This window comes from Aythya ferina, assembly GCF_964211825.1.
Source record: "Aythya ferina genome assembly, chromosome: 16".
In the NCBI taxonomy this organism is placed as follows: Eukaryota; Metazoa; Chordata; class Aves; order Anseriformes; family Anatidae; genus Aythya; species Aythya ferina.
Window position 1 is genome coordinate 11,968,000 of NC_140315.1, and position 22,773 is coordinate 11,990,772.

Genomic DNA, 22,773 nt, shown 5'->3' on the forward strand with positions numbered 1-22,773 from the left:
CAATGTGTTGATTGTCCTTTCTCCATCCCAGGGCCTATTGTCACCTGGCACACAACCTGCTTTGGGTGAAGGTGGAAGCTCCAGCCCCAGCCAGGAATTGCAGGACCCCAAAGTCAGCACCTGCTCCTGGCGCCCAGCAAGGGTCCGGGACTCTCAGGCAAGAAATTTTTCTTTGCTCGGTTCTTGGGCATGGGCCATGCAGAGTTTCTCCCTGTTCTTCTGGGGTCCTTCACCACCCTCGTGTGGGATCCAGATTCACTGCTTCCTAGCTGTGCTTCTCTGTGCTTTGTGGTCATGATGTGTTTTTAAAAGATAACCCAGAAGCATTGTACATCCTCTTGTTTGACAGGTGGATAACCAAGGAACAGAAGAGCTGTGAAAACTTTCCACTGAGGGTTGGTTTTTTTCTTCCTCCCCCCAGCTTGAAAATTGCTGAGGCTTATTATTTATCTGTTTACAGCAGTCATTTTTTCTAGTGGGTTTTCACAGGCTTTTGTAAATTCAAATCTGGCCTGGAATGTCTCAAATTGTGGGATGTTTACTAGGGAAGAGCTTGAGACTGGGCACTTTTCTGCCTTGTTCCTCTTACAGCTTTAGTGGCAAATGACACCAGGGTCATCTTCCCATCAGAGCCCTGATCCGTGGCCAACCCAGCCCCCGCTCTGTGCTGGTGCTAGGGCATAGGGGTGTGTTGTGAAATGCTTCTGACAATTAGCAGTGAATTCGGAGGTGTTATTTCCCTCCTGCACTTGGCTCAGTGGTGTCTGTTCCTTACAGCTCACAGCCCACGAACTGCGAGGGCTTTGGTGAACATGATGCTCCCCCATGGCTCCATTTTGAGACATTCAAGCAGAACTTCACCGCCTGAGCTTGGGGATGATGTATGGGAATTTTGTCAAAATCTTGTTACTGAAACTGCTGGCTTGAGCTTATAATGTTTCCTGTCTGATTATGTACATGGTTGGAGAGTTAATTTACTCTGTAATTAACTGCTTGCCGGTTTGCCCTTGCCAATCTTCCCTCCTGATGTTATATTTTATGACAAGGGGCTTAGTTCTGCAATGTGTATCATCTCCCCTTCATTTCTCTTTCTAGGCACTGTGTAACTTGATTTTGGGGAGGGTGGCTGAGGCAGCCCACCCAAGCTGTAGTGAACTGTGCCGTACTATGTATGTTGCTGGGCTACTGAAGCAAGACTTTGCTGGTCATCATTTTTTCTTATCTGGAGCCAGGTTCCTGCTTGAATTCTGTGCGTTTGGTGCCCCGTGTGGTCTGTGCTGGAGCAGAGTAAGGTTTTCAAATGTCTGCGACTTCTTTGGCTGGGAATAACCCATGGTGATGGCAGGTCAGTATCCTCTAGTTCAGTTATCTTCTTCCTTCTTGAACTCCAATATATGTTTTAAAACCAATCTAACAGCTCACCATAGCAGCTTTAAAACCTATCCATCCTTGTTCCTCTTCTACCTCATTCCCTCTGAGCCTGCTCATCTCACTGCATCCTCCCTCACCTCCTTTTCCTGTGTCTGGCTTTCAGCTGCTCCAGGCTATGATGAGCCACCACTCATGCCTGCCAGCAATTTCAAAGGATTTCTTGAATGTCAGTATCATTTAGAATGCTTTTATCCAAAAATATATGTGCTCCAGGAGGACTTCTATGAGTTGGAAGGCACCAGGTGGCATTTTCAAAATGGTCTGTGCAGCAGAGTGCCTCAGGTCCTAGTGAGCACCAGTAATGAAGGGAGTCTTGATCACTTATATGCTACTTAAAATCACTGCCTGTTGTCTTGAAGAAGGGTAGGCAAATGATGGAACATCAGTATGCAAGGATTTGCATTTCTTTCCTGTTGTCCAAACCAGAAAATTATCTGTTTATGTAGTCTGTGGAGTTGTTGCGTGTTGTGGTTACTGAATGAGTTTCCTGTTGGCTAGGAAGAGTGGCTTGGTGAGAATTATTTTGGAGATGGAGGCTTGGGGTGGAGTGAAGGTGTGGTTTTCCAGCCCTCTGGTCAGGAGGCTGAAATGACTGCTTTCAGGATGTACCCTTCTTCCCCAGAAGAAGGAAACCTTAGAAGTAGTTTCTAAAAGCTGTGGTTCTCTCCAGGACTTCAAAGAACCAAGCTATAGACTGTGGGTTACATGAGCGTAAAGCTGCCCTAGAGCTGCAGCATGACAGACCAACAGCCAAAAACCCCTCCCTGCCCTGCAGTGATCATGCCCCAGTGACCAAGTACAGGTTGTGAGCCAGCGAGAGGGTTGCTTTAACATCTGAGCAGGTGGAGCAGAGGATGGCTTGAAACCGTCCAGTTATGGGAAATCTGACTCATGGAAACCATTGGATAAATTTAAATACATTATTCTAGGCTGGAGGAGGAAGCCATCTGGGTAAGTAGAGGGACTTGCGTTTCTTAGTGAAGGAAGAGCCCATTCAAATGACAAAAGAACTGTCCTGAGCCTGAAAATCTGACAGACCTGAGATAAAAAGACCAGTTTGAATGTTACTAATCTAATGTTTGCATTTCAAGAATCCAGCTATGGGAAATAATATTTAAAACATTTCAAAAAATCATAAAAGACCTTTGCTGGTATTTGCCAGCTGTATGAAGAAAGAAGACCTCAAAATTTCATCAGAACTTCACATTATGAAATCCTTTTCAGAGACTTTTGAAGAGATCTTGCATTTGAACTCCAAGTTCCATGAAAGCTCTGCTTTGAACAAAAAGCTGGGAGAGAAATGGGAAAATGGCCCCGTGGTCAGATGGCACTGGGCTGAAGCAGGCAAGACAGTCTGATTTTAACTTGGTTTAGAGAGTCAAGACTCTGGTCTGCAACCTGGCTCATCCCTGTGGGTCGGGGTTAGTGTCCTGGGGACCCAGGTGGTCTTCTCATGGGCTTCCTCCACCTGTGTCTGCCCAGGTCCCACAGCCACTGGGTGCACAGCCTGGCGCCCTGGCTCTCTCTCCTGGCACTGGCTTCAGATGACATGCAAGTGGTGTGCTAGCAGCACGCTCAGGTAAACTCCAGCCCCAGTCTTGGCGTGTCATACAGCAGCTATTAATTTCACAATGAGTGGGTCCCACATGGCAGGATCCCTCCTGAACACTGACTGAGGCCAGGCAGGGAGGTGGCAGCGGCGGAGTTGGGGAAGAGATGAGACAGTTGATGTGGGTAAGGAAAAGGGGGGTGTTTGTGACTTACCCAGTGCCTCTGTGAAGATGAAGGCAGTTGGGGGAAGATGATCCAAAGTCAATGGCTGGGGAAGATGACCCAAAGTCAGTAGCTTGATGCCCCTTGCTGTGGTGATGGATTGACAGCCACAAAGTGTGTAATGAAAGCACCCTCTGTCATCATCTCCTGGCAGTGAATGACATGGGCTGCTGGTCCCGATGCTCCTGGGGGCTCGGTGACACCAGCAGCACCCAGTAAGTCTCAGCTGTGCCCAGCATGGAGCAATACAATCGCTGAGGTGACTGGTGGAGCCCAGGCCTGGTGCCCTAGCATCCAGATTTGCAAAAGCTCCATTCAGATACTGCTACCCACAGGGCTTCCTGCCCACCCTGGCTTTAGACAGTAATGGCAATTTGAAGTTTTATTATGTTTTTCACAAGCATAGATCTCAAAGCCCTGTGGTACAGGCTCATCATTACCATCTTACAGATGGGGTCGCTGAAGCATAAAGAAATGAAATGACCTCCCTGGAACCATTAACTGGGCAAATGATCGGGCTAAAAATAGAGTCCAGATATTCAACCTTTCAAGCAACCCATCACCATTCCTAACTCAAAAGAAAGGTGCCAAGGAAGTTAGTTAAAGCAGGTAACAAGTATTCAACTGCATGTGGTTACTGAACCAGCTTGGTAAGAGGTGTTCACGAGTATTCCACCTAGGATGCTCTGATAACCCAACACAGTTTTGGAGAAAATACAGTTGACAGAAAAATCAGTGAGCCACATATGGCTGTGCTGTACGTCAGTCACACGAACCCTAATACATTCAGAAGTTCCAAATGCCTTTTAAAGCTAATGGTCTGTGCACTAATAGCTCCTGGCCCTGGCATCCAGGCTAGCAGCTGGTGCCGCTAATTGGTAGCCCGGAGGATGAGCACGTGGGCAGTGGGCAGGCGACTGGATTTCAGGAGCAGCAAAAGGATTGGGATTGCTGCCTTGCTAATTCTGTCGCTCGGTGTAGTCTTTAATCAAGATGAAAAGTCAAGAGACCGTGAGGTGCTGAGAAACAACAGCTTTGCCTGATTACGGGAGCCCAGCTTGCTCGGACCTGACAGGCATTGCCTGGAACGGGCAGGCCAGCAGCAGCTTGTGAAGCCACCCGAGCTGCAGCTGCTCTTCTTCCCCAGCCGTGTCTGCTGGACAGCGCTAGAAATAGCATCAGGAAATGATATGTCTCTGTCCTTTTGGGGAATGCAGGGTCTATTATTTGAGGTGTGGATGTCAAGTCACATAAAAGCATCCGAACCCCTCCAGCCAAGCCCAGCAGAAATAAACATGCTGTCTGACACGGGGTTGCAAAGGCATTAGCATCTCTTCCTTTTCTCCTTCCTGGTCTCTGCCTAGTGCAGTGTTGGAGGAGTGTAGCCATCAAAGCCAGGGCCGCGGAGAAAGAGCAAAGAGCACTAAAATGGCTAAAGGATGTTGTCAGAGAGCTGAAGCCATTCAAGAAGATGTCACGCGTTGCTGAAACCAGCACAGAGGGATCCAGCCTGTACCCAGAGGGCAGTTTGGGAAGCTGGTATGATGTCTGAGTTGTGCACAGCAATGGGTGCCGCCTGGTCTCTTAATGGCGAGAGGTGACAAGGCATCCTCTGATAACCCTGGTAATTAAGGTTTTGGTATTCCCTGTGAAGCCTAACAGACAACCTGGAATTAACCCATCTGAGCACCATTTGTTTTTGTCCTCTTGAGAGTGGAGCTGGCCCAGAGCTGTTTGTTGCAGAGTCCCTGCAGCTGCTGAGATGATGATCTGCAGATGTCTCGAGTCTGCTCCAGTCTTCTGGGTGAATCAGGACAATTCCAGCCTGGAAATCACTTGGGGTTACTCTCCCTGCCATGTTGTCTGATGTTTTGTTACCTCAATACTGATCAGATCTCAAAGCTCTTGCTCTCTTCCCAGTTACTTCATCTTGTTGTTTCCAGATCATACAGCGGAGATCAGAGCATCCCAGTGAGATGATGAAAGAGATCACCAGCTCTAAGCATTCACGTAATTAACCTTCCCACCATTCCCCAGAAATATCCTTTTCCATTATACTTGTGACTGAGTCTGAACCTTGCTCCAGATGGCAGTGGGCTGAGGAGAAGAAATTTTGCTGTAGTCAGAGCTCACATATACACAAAAGAGGAAAATTGTGAAAAATTGCAATGACAAGGTTGTTTGGGTATCTTGTGATGTTCTGGCTTTAGAGAAATCCATGCCTAATGTGCCTGCATGGCAAGGTAAACTAAAGACCATATAATTCTATTTAAGCTTAACACAGCAGAGGAAGAAACCCATGAAACCCATGTCTCCTGGACTCCTTGTTTGTGAGCATTGAGGCTTACTTTTACATGTGCTGCTTAGTCACTTGATGCTAAAGAATTTGGGATAAAGTATTTCTGGGATTTTACTGGTTACTACAGGACTTAGGGCACTGCCTCTGCCTTATTCATACTTTCTTTGGACCTTACCATGATCAGGTGCAATTTCAGGGGGACATGGAGGAGAAACACCTCCTGGTTTCTTGCACCTCCCCGTCCTTCCTTCCTGCACCCCTGTTGCTGTAGAGAACCCACTGCTTGTTCCTCTATTTGTCATGAGGCTGAGCTTGAGAGAGAGGATGCAAGCCCCTTCCAGAAGCCAAACTGGAGCTTTATATAGACTTTTTCAGGCAGTGACAGGATGAGATTCTGGTGTATAAAGTGCTGGGGTGAACTGCTTATCTTGGGCAAGGCGTGTACAAGTGGGTAGTGCCTTACTGAGCTGGAGGCTCAGAGGGGAGTAAGAAGGCACCTTCCCACGTGTGGGATGTAGTGCAGCATTGCTCTGTGTTGTGGGGTGGGTGTCTCATGGGGGCTGAAATCCTGACCTGGATGACAGACGGAGTTGGTAGAGTCTGGGCAGACCTGAAACTGTCTCCATACCTTCATTTCCCACCTCTTTGCTTCTACTTCATTTTGCATCAGCATTTGTCACTGCTTTTTCTCTCTTCCTCTCCCCAAATCCACTTTTTTTTTTTTTTTTTTTTTTTTTTTTTTTTCTTTTTCCCCCACCCTGTTCTTAACAATCCTATTTCCAAGCCTAGAGCATGTAGGAGTGCTTGAACTTAGGAAATATATCCTGTTCTGTTCAGTGTGGGACTTCCCCAAAGGTTAGCTGTGTTTCCAAACAGCATCATCTGTAGCAGTGCACTGAGGTTTAGAGCGTTGTATATTAAACATGCAAACAGATACTTTTCACAATAGCTGCCTCATCTTTCACCAGATATTAATAATGCAGGGAGTTCTAGATCATCTGTCCCTGTCGTTGCTGTTGCATATTGATATAGTCACAGTGACTAGCTGTTAGCAAAATGTGTGAAGATATTCCCTGACCTTTTCCCTTCTCCCCACCAATAAATCCCGTATTTTCCATGCAGGCAATAAGCACCATATTCTGGCAGCAGTATTTTGGTAACATCCGTACTGTGGACTCTGGATACAATCAAATATAGGCCTCAATACTTTTCAGGACGGTCGCGTTGGTGCAGATCTCTGTGATCCCCTGACTTATTCATAAGATCCTCCTTTGTGCCAAACAGCAGAATCTAATTCCCGTTCGTGTCTCTGATCTCTGACTCACATCACTGCAGGGTACAAGTATCCATCACCCGGCACAGCCCTGCCTACAAAGCTGTAGGATGGCAGAGAGGAAACTTGAAGAGGTCTGGGTGGTTTTAGTCCACCCCATAACCCTGGAGTTGCCGGGGGCTTCCACAGGATGACCCAGATTTTTTAAAGACCAAGTTTGTGGAGAAGCGAAGTGGTTTATGCCTCCCGTAACAACTCTCCCTGTTGCAGAGGTAGGAGGGATTTAGGCAACCCTCTATTTTTGTTCCTGAAATTCAGGCTCACTCAGATACCTGTGGGTGACAGAACTGGGGTGGATGGCACCCTGCTGCGCTGCTGTCCATGTGAGCAGGGCTGGCCCTCGTGGCTGTTCACAGGCGTGCAGCCTGCGTAGGGAAATGTGGGTCCTGGGGTGCCTCCTGCAGCTGGCAGGCACAGCCACCGCCTGCCTGCGTGGGCAAACACTGGCAGCTGCTGCTGCAATGCTCCAGTTCCCTTCTCCCTGAAAGCCACAGTGCAGTGCTGCTTCCTTATTCCAAACAAAATATTTGTTAAAGCTCCTCCTTCAGTCTGTTATTTTCTCCGTGTTGACGGCGCTGGCAGGAGGTGGGCTCAGGGTGGGTTTTCCCTTGCTAGTGTCAGGCTGGAGCTGAGCCCTGCTTGCATGGGGTGAGCACGAGGAGACTCGTGTCCTCGGGGGGCAGCTGATGAGAAAAGTGACCTCGCTGGAGAAATGCACACTGGCACCCATGGGCAGGGTCATAGCAAGGGTGCTGGGAGACAGAGCTGGGGTGGGAGTGCTGAGAGGCACTGCGGGGCTTTCTGCAATGCTGGGGACAAGGACTGAGTCTCCCGGAGCTCTTCCAGTAGCCCCCAGACTGGTGTAATTAATGAGACATCCCGCTTTATGTAATAATGTGTTTTGTGTGACTCACCCTAATGAACAAAAGCAATTCCATGTGCCTCCTAATGGGACTTCTGGTCTTTATGTCCCCGTGTTTGCTGCAAATTATTTAAGGCATCTGGAGGGATTTGTGAGTAATGAAATCTCTGCTGATTCTGTCTCACCTTATATGACTCCAACGATCTGGTCAGTACTTTGAGGTCTGTTTTGGGCTTGTACTTCACCTGCAGATCTGTCAGCTTGCAATTTTCTCCCTGTTCTTATTCTCTACTTTCCTTTAGCTCTTGACTGCATTTCCTTTGCCTTCCATCAGCTTAAAAAATGTGTTCTTCTGTATTGCATGTCTGCCTTGGGTTTGCTGAGGCTGGGCCTGTCAGAAAAAGAAGCAAAGCAATTTAGCTCTTAAATTTAAGGACGGTAGCAGTATTCATGGCATGATCTTATTCAGGCAAGCGTTTGCGGTGTGTGCAAGGTGTGCCCAAGTGCTTTCCATAATTCAGGCTCTTGGACCTCACAGACCCTCTCCCTCTCATTGCAGGCAGAGGATGAGGGCAGAAAGCACGGGACTTCTTGGCTTCAGTGTTCAAAGGAATGAGCAGATCAAGTGTCTTCATGGGTGGAGATTTTGGTAGTCACATCAGTTTTGTGGTAGGTTTATTTATTTATTTATTTATTTATTTGTTTAATCTTTCATATTCACATTTTCACTCGGTGCCCTGAGGTTGCATTGCACTTTGGACTTCGCAGTTGTGTGAAGACGTTCTTCTGGATGCAGCCTTAGAACAGGGAGCCTGAAGGGGACTTTGGGAAGATTAAAGATTGCTTTGAGAGAGTGAATGAGAGCAGACAGCCGGTATTTCCCAGAGCTAAGAGCTGGTGCAGAGCCTTAGCACTTTGTAGCAGCTCTGAATCTGCCACTGCCAATGGCCAAAGGGGATAAAACTGAACATCTGCCAGCTGTGACTTTTGACCGGAGAGGGACGATCCTCCTTATTCCAAGGAATGAGACTCTGATTTAAAGAACTTCGAGCCCTGCTTTTGCTGGTATTAGAGTGGCACAGATGTTAGGGTCATGCCTTTATTTTTAGAGGCCTGCTTGAGATTACAAGCCTACAACAGAGCAGTCGAAAGGGAACCAGTTTCCCTTGAAGGAAATGAGTTAAGAGGCTTTTGTGGAAGCAAAACCAAAGGGGTGAAAGTTGCAGTGAGACACAAGTTGCATCTCCATCGGACACAAGTGCCTCAAGTTCTTGACCTTTTCTCTGATTTGGTGCACATTGCCTAAATCCTAAAGTATGCAACCCGTGAAATGTCAGGCAATAGTAGTTTCGGGGACATCTTGAAACACCTCTTTTCAGAAAGCAGTGGCTGCTAGAAATGGTTAAGGTAACCAGGTGCAGTGGGATATTTTTATCTTCTCTCCCTGAGTAGGAGGATTTAAGAAGACTTCAAAAAACAGAGCCAATTTTATTTTTAAGCACGATAGCTTAAATAGCTTGGGATTTTTGTACAGCCATTATAGACCAGACCTTTGAAAGATCCAACCCCTTTTGTCTCACTTTTAAGGTCCCAAAGGGGACTTTAAAGCAGAAACCAATGGGGTTGGCATGTCAAAGTGGGTGAAGGGGACATATTCTGGATGGCGGTGTGGCATTTGGCAATGGTTATTTATTGCTAGCAGTTAAAGAAACCTGGAAGTGGTTTTAAGTTATAGCAGGAGCCAAATGAGGAAGGGTGGTAAAAGCTGCCCTTCACTTCCATTTCCCCAGCACTGCTGAGCCCCTGATGGCAAGGCTCGGAGGAGTGGCTCCATGGTAGCCTTATTCATGCATCCCTCTGGTCTCACTTTCTCATTCCTTTTCTCTTCAAAAAAAGCCCCAAGAATATGAATGTCCGCATTAAAAAGAATACAAATAGTCATGCTAACAAGACTCGTATGGATTCATGATGTCCCTTTCCCTACTAGGGAAAAATTCGCTTCTCTAACAGACTGCAAATGCTTTGTCTGGTAGACTGATGTGCTGTGTGAATTTACAGATATTTGTTAGAGATGGCATGGTCATGTTCCTGATGAAAGCAATAGAAACATGTGATAACACATGAAGAAAATCCCCCTCAAACCCAGAGACGATAAGAACAGGAATCCACCAAAGCATGACTTCCCAAGATGCAAAGTTTAAAAACATTTAGATGGAGGCACAAACAGTGCAAGCAAATCCATTTCCATGTGCAAAATTTTCTGCTAGCAATTGTAAATTGGACAGTGAATTGAAATTCTCCCCAGTGGAGAAAGGGAAAGCACAAAGGCTTCTTCCCCTCTAAAATCTTGTTTGTCTCTGTGGTACTTACAGAGCCCTCATTAATGAAGTATTTAAGCATGTTACAACCTTATTGCAGCCCCTGAGAATAACATTCATTTTACAGACATAAATTAAAGTGCAGAAGCTATGTTAACACTTACCTTGGCTCAGCTGTCCTGGGAACAGCAGTCTGCAGTGTTCCCAAACTCAAATCTGCTCATCCACAGTGCCCTTGTGGGCAGGCTGTGCTGCAAACCCCAGTGGCTGTGGTGGAAGGTAACAAGATCTGCTTAGGATCCTGGGGCCATTTTATTTCCCCAGCCTCAGCCATCTGGTGGCTCTGACAAAGCAGGTATGTGGGGTCAGGCATGGTCCCGGCAGCCCATCTGCCTTATAATCAGAGGGTGAGCACGCAAATCCCCTCCAAGTGAAGAGCACAGTCCTTGGGGCTGGGATCTGGCCACGTCTTGGGGTGGTCTGTCACTTCAGAGCAGATGCAGCTTGGAAGTGCAGTTTCTTCAAGGTTATATGGACTGGCTGTGAGCAAATCTGGCTTTGAGTCCTTGAAAGCCCAGCTAAGTAGCAATGTTGTAGGTCCTCAGGTCTGTCTGCCAAATGAGGGGCCCTTCTTTCCTTGCACAAGTCTCCCAGGCATGGGATGCAGGCAGAGCACAGCTCAGGGTGATGCTCAGGACACAGCCCATGGGGAAGAGGAGCGGGTTGCCCAAGGTGAGATTTGTCTTTGTTCCCCAAGGTGAGATTTGGCTCTTCCCAGGCAAGAGCCCCTCGGAGCTGAAGAGGGCATGCTGTGGGGCCTCACACGGAGGAGGACACGCTGTGGGGCCTCTGTCCACAGCCCCTGGTCAGGATGTCCCAGGAGGGCTTTTTCCAGTTCTGAATTGCTATAGCTATCTATCCTCTTGTCAGAGAAATCTTAAACCCTGAATTGAGCTGTCTGGGGACAATTTTCTTCCTCTTTGTGAATGCCCTCTTGCTTCCAATATTGCAGGTGGCTGAATGCTTTGCAGATGAATCAAAGTGGAGGAAGAAAGCCCTAATTAGCTGCTTGCTTCACCGTTTTGAGTCATGACAAAGAGGTTGAGGCTCAAAGGTACTCGGTAAATAAGATAACTAAATACAATTCTTTCTTATCTCCTTTAAATGATATGTTAGATGGCTTTGAAGAAAGACTAAAAAATAACAAGGCAAAGATAGGACAGTAACGTTGGTGACTTCACATGGAAGTCAGGAAATTTCCTATTGATCCCACAGTGCTTCCCTGGGCTGCTTTAAAAGCCAAGAATTAAGAATCATCATTAAATACCGTCCATTTTCTATTTCTGGCATATATTTAACAATAAATTTAACATGAGTTTTCAGTCCTCAACGTTCACTGAGTATTTCAGTCCTGAGATTTTCTGCCCAGAGGGCTAAGACAGTTTGCTCAACAGACAAGAGATTGTGTAAAGAGGAACCAGTGACTTCAGGCAGAAGTTTTCTTGTGTCTTTGAGTGTGAAGCTTGTTTACTGTCACTGACTGGAAAACTTTATTTAGCTAGTGTGTGCCTCAGTTTCCCTTCTGTGTTGAGGAAATAAATGTTTGTACACCTTTGGTAGTTCACGGAACTCAATAGAAAAAATCAACCAGAAAAAAAGATATGGTAAGACGGCTCATCCAGTTGCTGTTGTTTATTTGCCTTAATGTGGTGCCTAGAACTTGCAGAGTTGACTCCTCTGAGCAGTCCAGAGGTGGTGTCACTCTACCAAAGGTGGCATCCAGCTCTGGGCACCTGGGGGAAGGGACAGCACAGACAGGGCTGCACAACCTGACCAGCTTGACCAACTTCATGGCCACTGTCACTGCCTTTCATTCTGGTTCAGTTTGATCATGTTCTGTTTTGTGTTGTTTCTTGCTGTTTTGCTTGCCTATTTTCAAAAATTCAGTTCCTGTCCTTGTTAATTCAGAATGAGGATCACTGGGGAAGTTTTCTGCAGCATCTCTAAGCCAGAGGAGATAGCAGCATCCTGCTTGGGAGGGAAACACGGGCTGGGTGTGGAAACACCTGAATGCTGGAGACGAAGTCCAAATTAAAAAGCTCATTAAGGAGCAGGGGAGAGCTTCCTATAAGGAGAGCAGTGGGAGCCATCACTGGCAGGATACCCTGCACTGGCAGGGGGAACAGTGACTTTTGGATGGCTTGTCATCTCTAACAGGCACTATATTAAATTCACCTGAATTCCACAGCAGCCTTGGGCTATGAAATTAAACAAGTCCAAAGGATGCTGTGGGGAGAGTAAATGAGGAGAGTTTGTGGAACTATTTATTGCTGCAGAATATATGCTTTTTGGAGCATGATTATGAAGAATGTAAAATAAATTATTAGCAGGCTAGAAATCAATTTCCTTTCACATACAGTTATTCTTGGTTGTGGTAATCCCTCCTCTCAATAATTTTAAAATCAAAAATTGGTTCAAAGTTTGCTCTTCACTGGGAATATATGTCTCTACGAGGCATTGGAAATCTTCTTTACTACTTTCCCATAAAGACCAGTTGACAAATATATTAGTCATCATGGGAGTGGGAAAGTATATTTATATTTTAAGACATTACAGCAGCTCCCCCCCTTCCTCCAACTTTGGCACTCCTTTTTTTTCTGAGCTTTTTGTTGACACCTGGAAAGGAAATAAGAAAATGAGAGAAACGTGTGGGGTTCCAGCAGCAGAGCTGCACGTGGCTGGGGGATTGGGGCCAGGTTGTGCGGCATCGTTTGTGTACAGCTGTTTTTGTGTGTGCCTGTCAGTTTGCAGACAGAAAGGTATTCTGGGTGTGGGCTCTGAATGCTTCTCCAAAATTACTTTTTATACCCATTGTATGGCTCTTAAGTCGCAGGAAGTAAGAAGATAGAAAATGGCTTTATAGTAATCGAGACTCAGGCCCTACAGCTCACAAGAAGTTTGTTAACAAACTCACCAGTGTTGTAATTAGAGGTGTTCAAGTGTTTGTGTATACAGAAAATGCATTTTCTGTAAGAAGATCAATTTTTTCCATGGAAAAAAAATGATTTTAAAGGAAGCGCATGGATGTTTCTGTTTTGTCAAAAAGATTTAAATGGAACACATCATTCCTGACTAGCGGATCCGGATCGACCCATCCCGGCATATTAAGCCAAATCAAAACATGTCATTTTCAGTTAATTCGGTGTTTCTTTGTGTCGGCCAGAGCTGGCTGAGTGCCTGCGGGAGCTGGGGTTCAGATGCTCTGTGCTGTCCTCCTGCTGCCTGACAGTGCAGGGGCTCTTGTGCCCCTGGGGTGCAAAGAAGGGCCCCGGAGCTGTTGGGTGGGACAGAAGGACAGATAGCCAACAGACGGAGATGGCATTGGGGTGGAGAGCACAGGCTGGGCAGGTAAGCTGCTTGGCTGCTGCAACAGATCAACCAGGCAAAGCAAAACGTTTTGATTTATGTATGTACAAATCTTTCTAAACAAAACACATTAAGGTAATCAAGTTTTCTGATGGATGGGAGCTGGGGTTTGCAATGTTCTCTTACACTTGCCTATGACTCACATTTGATTTACCTTTTCTTTGCACAAAACTCTCTCTCTGCTGCCTCTTGCTGTCTGGTTGTTTGAGCCAGCACTGGATGGACCAGGAAGGAGCCATCACTTACCTCCCCTCCCCTCCCCCTTTTTTCCCAAAAACTGAATTGCTTTCAGATTCAGCATAGCTGAACTCCTCTTTTAATCTCCTAATTTGCAAAGCTTCACAGATACATTTCTGTGCCTTTGTTTCTGGGAAAAGTTTGGGTTCCTGTCTTGATCTGTATGCTCGCGTGGTGTATGTGATACTGGAAAGCACACCACCTGCACTGCTAATAGTACGTACCTAACAGAGACAGAATAAATAGTTCGTGTGCATCTTGTAGACTGGGAGAGTCAGATCTACCTCTAAGTCACTCTTCTTGAAGTGAGTAAAATGCTCTGTCTCTCTGTGAATTTGCACAAAGGCAAACCTGAAGTATTGCCATGCCTGAATTAAGTTGACTGAGTCCATCTAATTAAGCAAAGTCTTTTCCTTACAAACAACATTTGTAAACACTGGTTGCATTCAACTGAAATGTGAAACATCAATTGACTTTAACTCAAGCTTTGCCCTCACTGAGGAGGAGTGCTCATAGAGCTGCTCATGGATTTTGGTTTTGTTGAATCAAAAATTTAGCAGGGCATTAAAGGTGTGAAGGACTGGGGTGGCTGGCACCCACTGGGATTACCTAAGGGTGACGCTGACTTCCCTCCCAGGCCCACTGGGTGCTGAGTGCAATTAAAGGCATGCCAATGAGTGCTGTGCGCTATTAATTCTATAGAGGAAATCTCTTGCATTATTCATCAGATGTATACAGCCTATTCTAAGAGCAGAGAAAATAGAGAAGCACCTTTAGATGTATTGTAACATCTGTGAGTACAGCTGGCTCTTTTTCTGTGTGTTCTACTTATTATGTGCAATTTGTATGTTTTCTTCTCCATCTTCAGAAAAAAAAAAAAAAAAAGGAAAGAAAAAAACGAAAAAGAAAGAAAAAGAAAATAAAAAAGAAAAAAATCTCTAAAGAGAAGAAACTTGCAAAGCTTATTACCAGGGCAAAACTCCCACTCCTCCTGTAGAGTCAGGAACGGCCAAGCTCTCATTCAGCCTTGGCTGTAATACCTGCTATCATTTGTCAGCCTTCACGTAATCAGGTAATTTACTATAATTCCTCCACTTTCAATCAAGCCTGGTGAGCAGATGGCAGAATTCAAGCCTGTAGGTTTTGTCGGATGCCGCAGCCCAGCTCCATCCCCGGCACCATCCCTGCCCTCATGGTAGAGCCCAGCTCCACTTACACCATAGCTGGGAGGCCTGGGCTAGGCAGCCCCACCTGGATGGAAATGACATTAGACACCCTATTCCTTAAATTGCAAGAGCAAAAATTTGACAGTGTCTCCAGGACCAAATACTTTCTGAGAAGCGTGTGTGAGCCGTCGCTGTTTCACAGCCACGATGCTGCCATGAGGCATTTCAGCAATGAGGAGCAGGTACATGGGGATGAAGGAGAACAGAAGCTGGGATTTTGTATGGGATCCAATCTGTCAAAGGTTTGGCCAGAAATTGCTATGCCCAGCATCTCTTTTCTCCTGTCTCTGAGTAGCAACACCAGCCTTCCCCACTGAAGATGTGAAGCCTAACACACAAATGTCCATGAAATGTTCAGATGAAAATCAGTGAGCAAATCTGGAATGTTTATTATTATTATGCAAGATTTTAGCAGCCCTTCCCAGGTGGCTGCTCCAGAAATAATGTTTGGCTTTTGAAACAGGAAGGCCTTGTGTGCACTTTCTCTATGCAGAGGAAAGGCGGAGCAGCTTCTCCCGGGAAGCCTGAGTCCACCAGCATCCTCTGGGAAACGCTGTGAGGGCTGCATCTCCACGAAGCACAAGCTCTCCTTCCAGGTTTACCAGGTGGCAGCATATTTGTGTATGTTTTTGCCCAAACTGCTGAGGGCTTCTATCAGATAAAAGCAATGCCAGATCGGATGGACTTGCTGCTTTAGGACTTCTTTATTAAGAGCTGCTTAAAGATGCGTAATCCTTTCGTGCCTGCTCCCAGAGGAAGGCTGGAGAAAGGTGCTTGGCTTGTTGCATTAGCATCACTTTTCTGATTCAGAATTGCTAAGCACCCCGAGAAACAATGGGAGAGCTACGTGGAAAACCTGGGCACATCGATGCAGCACAAGCATCACTGACAACCTGGGAGGCCTGCACCATGTTTGGGATGAACGCACGGTGTGTGGCACTCGTCTGTCCCTCCTCGCAGCTGCTCGAGGACTTCTCCTGTTGAGAACTGCTGGTGCTGCCGGAGCACCATGGCCTGGTTAGAAAGGCTGAAAGGGTCTCCTGGGAGAACTTATAACTTCAGCACTGGTGTTTTAGAGTGACTGGAGCACTGTAAGTGAAGAGCAAGAGGTGCACTCGTGCACGGGGGCATGGTGACCCAGATGCCTGGCTGAACAGTGGCAGAACTGTGTTCTTCACACGTGGGTGCTGAGCTTGGGAGCTCTGCAGAGCTTAACCAGGCTGTTGGAAATGTTAACCAGGGGCAGAGAGAAACGTATTTTGTCTGGTGGGAAAAATGAGAGAAACAGAGTGGGAAATGAACACATTTCTGTGTTGCTTTTGTTGCACATGTACATGTTCTGATGGCTGGTCCTTCTGCTCCCTGGTGCCATGGTCCTGATGTGCATGGTTTGAGGGCTGGCAATGACCAGAGACTTGCTCTAACACCCCTTTCCCCTCCCTCATAAAGCTGTGGAGATGAAAGATGACTCCTCAGCTCTGATAGCCATTGTCCCCTTCTGCAGGTTCATCAGGTGCGACAGGGACTCAAGCTTGTCTGAGCCTTGATGATAAGCTCTCCTTGTTAAAAGCCATTATATTCGCTACTAGCTGAGTATAATTCTGACTGACTACTGCAGTTCTCCTCTGCATGTAATTGAATTCATATTCATCATAAAGCAATGAAAAATAAATTGTGTGTGTGTTTTTTCCCCCTCATAAAGCAAGGCATGCCGCTGGCTCTGCCTTCTCTGTAATCTTCCCCTTTGCAACGTATTGTAATAGAATTCATGGGAACAGAACAGTCGAAATAGATTGAGCTTTTTTGACCCACCTAGCAGAAAAAGAGCTTTATTTCAATGCTGAGGAGGAATTGATTAATTCAGTTGGCTTCGGGGAAAAGCTAAAACCTTAGTTTAAGATGCTTCAACACCAAAGAACAGAGCTCGCTCAGTTGCAGGCTGAGGTGGTGTGGCAGAGGCCCTGTGCCACCAGTCAGTTGGTTTGAGTCTGAGGTCTTTATGTGTTTCCACACAAATTCTCCCAGTTCAAGCCTCTGTACTTTGTGTGCTTCCAGCAGATGAAATATTCCCGTTCAAAAGAACTTCCCTGTCCTGTGTGCAGTACCGTTGTGACCAGTTCAAGGAACCCATCGTCCCAGAGTCCTGGTGGTCCCTTGTGTCACTCTGCTGGATAGACATCTTCCTCTGAAGGAAGCTCTCTAAGTTCTCTATAAAACTCTCTCACCTGGGCATCCCACAAATGACAGCAAGTTGGTGGGGAGCTAGCCAGCTGGGGCTGTTGCCTCCTCCCCATATTTGTTTAACCTTTTCTTTTGTTTCTCTGTCTTTGATAGGATCTGGATCTGATGGTGCCTGTGAGCAGGGCTGCTACTGCACTGTAGAAGTCCATCAGAAATGCTCTGACAGGAAGAAAATATGTTTTCTGCAGCCCCTGGCTCCCTGCCAGCTGTGGGATAGCTGCTTCAGACACAGACTAGCCCAGACAGTCCCAATACATCATAATATTAGTGAGTTTTGTTCAACAAAGGGTTCAAATGTCTTTCCAGTTAATTATTAATTTCATTACAGCAAAATCATTAATTACATTTTAATTCTGAAAGACGATGCTTCTGCAAATTATGAAGCGAACATTAGGAAAAGGAAGAAAGAGGAACTCACTGGTAACGAGTCCTGAGAGCTACGTGAGTGCTCTTTGGGAGCTGCAGGGGCTGTGGTTCTCCATGAGGCTCCCACTTCTCTGCTCATCCTTTCTCCACTGCCTCCTCCCAGCACTTAAGATGACAAACATGTAGGATGTGGGTGCCTAGCAGGGCAGATGTGTGAGCAACTGCCCTGCATAGGACATAGTTTCCATCCTAAATCAGTGCTATTGCACCCCAGAAACTCCCCATCCTTCCTTAACCTCACTCAGGCTGGCTGACCTTCCAGAGAGCCCTTCTCTCTTGCAGTGAAACCTCGAAGCAATGCTAAGAAAATGTAGGGCAGGGTGTAGTCTGTGGGCTCCTGAGGAAGGCTCTCTGCCTCAGATGAAATCTGGAGCTATGGCTGAGGATCAACATCTTCCTCTCCCAGCACTAGGAATGAAGGTACGTGGCCATACGATGGGGTGAGGAGGGTTAATTCTTGACTACACTGCAAGACAATCCAAGCAGCACCCTCCTCTGGGGACCAGGCCTGGGTCACCTTTGCTCTGGGTGGTTTGCTCTGGTGGCTGTGTCATACCCAAGGGAAGAGCTGAGGCTGTGATGATCTAATTACAGTCAGCAATTGTTAAAATAATTAATCTGTTTTCTGCCTTATGAGGGAAGTCATGAATTAAAACCTGCAAAAGGGAAATCTGATGCATGATACAGTAAACCTACTGGGCATTTGACACTCTTCTCTAAATTAGAAGTCTGTTTTGAAGGCTGTTCCTTGGAGTATCATATTCTGCATAAATACTCTCTCTGTTTTCACCCTTATAGCTTTGATATTTTCCATAGCTCAGTAAACATTTGCCACAGCAGGTAGAAATTACCACTCTGGATCAGAGAAATGGTTTCCTCAGGTCAGAAACCCATCACTGCTGGTGGCCAGCAGCTTTGAGAGGGGGCAAGAGGAAACTGCAGAGAAAGAGATGCCAAAAAGGTGGTGCCAATGTGCACGTTAAGTATCAGTAGCTGTTGTCTTAGAGGGTTTCTTACACAGTTCCTTCAGAGCATGTCGTTTGAAAAAGTCATTTATTCCTCAGTTTTACTGAAGGGGGAACTGAGGAAGAAAGAGGTAAAATAACTCCTCTGAGATTATCCAGTCTGTGAAAGACAATGGGGAAGAGAACCCAGACCTCCTGTGTCCCTTTCCAGTATTTCATCTGTTAGATGTTACTGTCTCCAGATTCCTGTGGGTTTTGTTTGTTCATATGTAGGTCCTTCTAAAGCCATTACTTCTGCTTTTTTTTTTTTTTTTCAAATACTGCTATTTTTTTTTCTGTACAGCTTTTGAGACAGTATGATCAAAACCAAATGCAGTGCTCAAGTGAGATCATGTCGTTGGTTTATACAACCGCGCATTGATATGGGTATCCAGATGCTTTGCTTGCTTTGATTCCTTTGAGTTGTCTCATGCTGGTGCACAGTATTTTTTCCAATGGCTTACAATTAATTTAGACCCCAGCAGGAGGTCCTGATTCTTTTCAAGAAATGTTGGAAAAAAAAAAAAAAAAAGGAAAATTCATTCAAATAATGGCTGTGTCTAACTGACAATGGCTGTGTTCTGACAATGGAAGTGAACAATCTCAGCTTCCCCTCAAAAAAAAGAAAGCAAAGACAGATATTTCAACTTCTGATAACTTCAAAAAGGGTGATCAAGAATGCACACAGGTGCATACAAATTGCTTATAATAATATAAGCATAATAGTGAATTGCTTATAATGTGGTTTTTAAAAATGATTTCCTTTTTCTTTTTTTTTTTAATCTCATTTGGCTTACCTGTCAATGAGAGTGGATGGATAGGGTCTTCTTTCCAGGGTGCTTCAACTGGGCCTATCTGCAGGCTTTAAACTAATGTCCAAATTTGTCCATGCCTGATGAAGTCCTTAAAGCACTCTCCAGGCCCATCTGGGCTTGAAAAGGTCTTGTTTGAACTCTGGTGCGAGGTTGCTTTTGAAGACTGATGGACAGAGATGCAGAAGGTGACCCTGCAGAGTCCCTGTCACAGCTACTGATACAGAGGAACAAGGTTTGCCAAAAGGAAATGCTGGCAGTGGTCACCAGCAGGACAGACAACCGAGGTCTTCAGCAGACCAAATACAGAGCAAGGTTGCAAGGCAGAAGGCAGGTTCATTGAGGGCAGCTCACTCTGGTTATGGAGATATTTATGGGGATATTTAAGCTCTGCAACAGAAGGGGTGCAAAGTCTGCTTGTGCAAGGGCGCCCATGTTAATAGTTCAACTGACAGGAGTGGGGATGTTACAGCAAAAGGAGGCTTAAGGGGGACTTTTTTCTGGAGAGGAGGCAGAAACTACTCCTCCCCTAGCCACAGTGGGATTTCTGTATGGCCACAGGACATCTTGTGCTTCTGTGGCCATACAGAAAAAAAAAAAAACCTGTGAAAACTGGTTTATGCTGAGGATACTGAGGTTTTCGTGGATGGTTATGTTATGTTAATTCACCATAAGGCTGGTCAGGAAATGAGGAGACTGCGAAAGGATTTAGGAGGCAGTCAGCTCTGAAATGTTGCAAGGGTTGTGGAGGGCCTGTGTGCTTGCTGCTGCACCAGGTCTCTCTCTGCCCAGAGCTTGGTGTCACGTGCTGTATGGTCACATATCCCTCACACGTGGCAAATGGGGTTCTTCCAGGCCAGAGAAGGGGGTTCAGATGCCGCCATGTATAACTCAGAGGAGCAATGTAAAATCAAATGTCTTTGCAGGATGAGTGTGTAATCTTATGGTTTGGTCAGTGCTCAGGTGGTCATATTTTATTTTATTTTATTTTATTTTATTTTATTTTATTTTATTTTATTTTATTTTATTTTATTTTATTTTATTTTATTTTATTTTATTTTATTATTTTATTTTATTCAATAGCCCTCTTTTCTCCCTACCAAACGGGCACTTCCAGCACTGCTGCAAACCAGAGACTGCCTGTGTAGAGAATCCAGCGAGTGAGCTGGAAAAAAGCAGGAGCCCCAAGGCCCGGCTCCTGCAGACCATGGCAGGAGATGGAATTACACAAAGTCCTCTCTGACCTTCCAAAGTTTGGTTCAGTTTGATGTTTAGGAGGTAGTGACAGAGCACCTAGGATTTCCCCTGAAGCCATGAGACTGGTTAACTACAACAAATAGGCAAATAACCAACCTGATGCTCCTATCCGAACTCACAGGACATGTATCCTCACTGGGGACAGCGGCGGGGAGACAGCCAGCCATCCTCCTCCGAATCGCAGTGCTGTTCAGGAAGAAAACCAGCACTTATCCTCAGACGCTTAAACTGATTGCATCCATGCTCCGCCTGGTCAGCCTCTGAATACCACTTCCCCTCGCCTGAGTCACTTAATCACCACTGCCAATCAGCACCATTGAGCAGAGCAACAATACGTCTCAAAGCTCAATCACCTTCATAATCGTCTCACTGTCAGCACATGTGTCTCCCTGGAGGGCAGAATTATCGACAGATGAGATGCAGGGTGTTTTGTAATTGACATGTTCCCTCGGGTGTGTGTGTGTCTCGTGAGGACACGTGGCTGCGTGCACGTACACGGGTGTGTATGCTGTGCTTTTAAATGTAGGTGTTGGGAGCAGCATGCTTTCAGAAAGGGAATTATGCATTTAAACAGAATTTGCAGCTTCTTAACTGGTCAGTCAGTTGAGAAATACATAGAAACAGCAGCGGTGTGGCGAGGCTGACAGTGACTGTGGGCAATATTTAAATACTAAGGGGGTCCACGTGGAGATGAGTCCACGAGAGAACACATGCTGGAAGGCCTGCGTTGTCATCACATGGAGCAAGCTGCTCATGTTTCTCTTTTTAAATTCAGTAACTTTATCTGGAAATTACCTCATGGTGAGGGGGACTGAAGTCTGGAGAACCTGGAGAACCATCTGGTCAGTCACCGGACAGTCCCTCCCTTCCAGCCCACGTGGATGCTCCAGGGAGGCTGGGCAATCTCCGTGCCCACCGCTCCATCTGTCACCCTTTCCTTCCCAGCAAAATTGATCCTTGAAGGCCTGCAATTCCTGTAGAAACTTCCAATTTCAAGAGATGGTGATTTTTCTGCAAAGAACCATCTTACCTGAAAAATTTCCGGCACTAATAGCTATCCCTTCCTTATTCTTTTTCAGATTTCTCTCTGCTTCATCCCTCCTGACATGCAGCAGCCGGAGATAAACCTTCTTCACCTTTGTGCCCTGGAGCAGCCTGTCTAGCACCCTTCACAAGTCCCACCTTTGCTTTCCTGGAAAGTCCAAGCAGCAATGTCACCTGCTAGCTGAGATGTGACAACACAGGCATCCGGCCTCACAGCACTTGTGCTGAATGGCATCGCTGGGATCATTAGCTTTTGACCTGCTACATAGTGCAAGGCTGGTGGTATAAAATACTCTGTTGTGATTCATCACCCGCAAGTCTAGGTACTAATTATAATCCGCCTCTTATGTGTGCCAGTAGCCTATAATTTTAATCCCAAACATTTGTGTGTGTAATGAGGCAATGCTTTTATGGCTTATATCCTGGTGTAAGCCTGTGATTTGTATCATGCTGGAAATACAAAATCAAATAAGAGGGAATAAAAATAAAACAACGGCAAACTTTTGCCCTTTGAATTTGACATATAAAAAGTGTTGTGATGACTTTAAAGTTTGCAGGGAAAACAAGTGAATGTGCATGTCTCCACGGCTGTGTTTTTGGTTTTATACATTTATATAAAGGTAGCATTCAAAGCCCAGGCTTTCTTCCCTGATGCTCAACAAAGCAAATCTTGATATCCATTGACCCAGGGGAATGCTGTGAGCAGGATCAAATTGGAGTCATTTCTGCCTTTGACTTACCAAGACGGAATGCGAGCACGAGTGCCTGCACGCAGACCTGCCTCCGGCTGGCTGTCCCGGAGGCTCCCAGCAAAAACTTGGCTGTCACATCTGGAAACTTTGGGGCTGCCACACAGCCAGTGCTGGGACCCAGACCGAGGGCCGTGGAGTTACCTGCTGCATACATAATTTTCAGGGTACAGATGCTGCTCCTGCTCTGTCATTGCCACCTCTAACAATGCAATTCCTCCAGTAACCAGGATAGGGCCTGATGGCCGTGCGAGCTGATGGACTGTGGGACACGTGGACAGAAGGCTGAAGAGGTGGGAGCTGTCAGGAAACATGCTCTTATTTAATCTGTACCA

The 22,773-nt window shown here is 46.0% G+C and overlaps 1 long non-coding RNA gene across 3 annotated transcripts; it reads left to right on the forward strand.

The window, feature by feature from the left end:
• The first annotated feature begins 14 nt into the window (after positions 1–14).
• Positions 15–22,189, forward strand: LOC311445687. Of its 3 annotated transcripts, none has more exons than XR_014698580.1 (4): positions 15–157; positions 1,233–1,345; positions 8,258–8,367; positions 21,725–22,189. It is a non-coding gene; the product is annotated as an uncharacterized lncRNA (long non-coding RNA). The 3 variants fall into 3 exon arrangements; XR_014698581.1 differs by lacking the exon at positions 15–157 and adding an exon at positions 360–395; XR_014698582.1 differs by lacking the exons at positions 15–157; positions 1,233–1,345 and adding an exon at positions 7,389–7,421.
• The last annotated feature ends 584 nt before the right edge of the window (positions 22,190–22,773 follow it).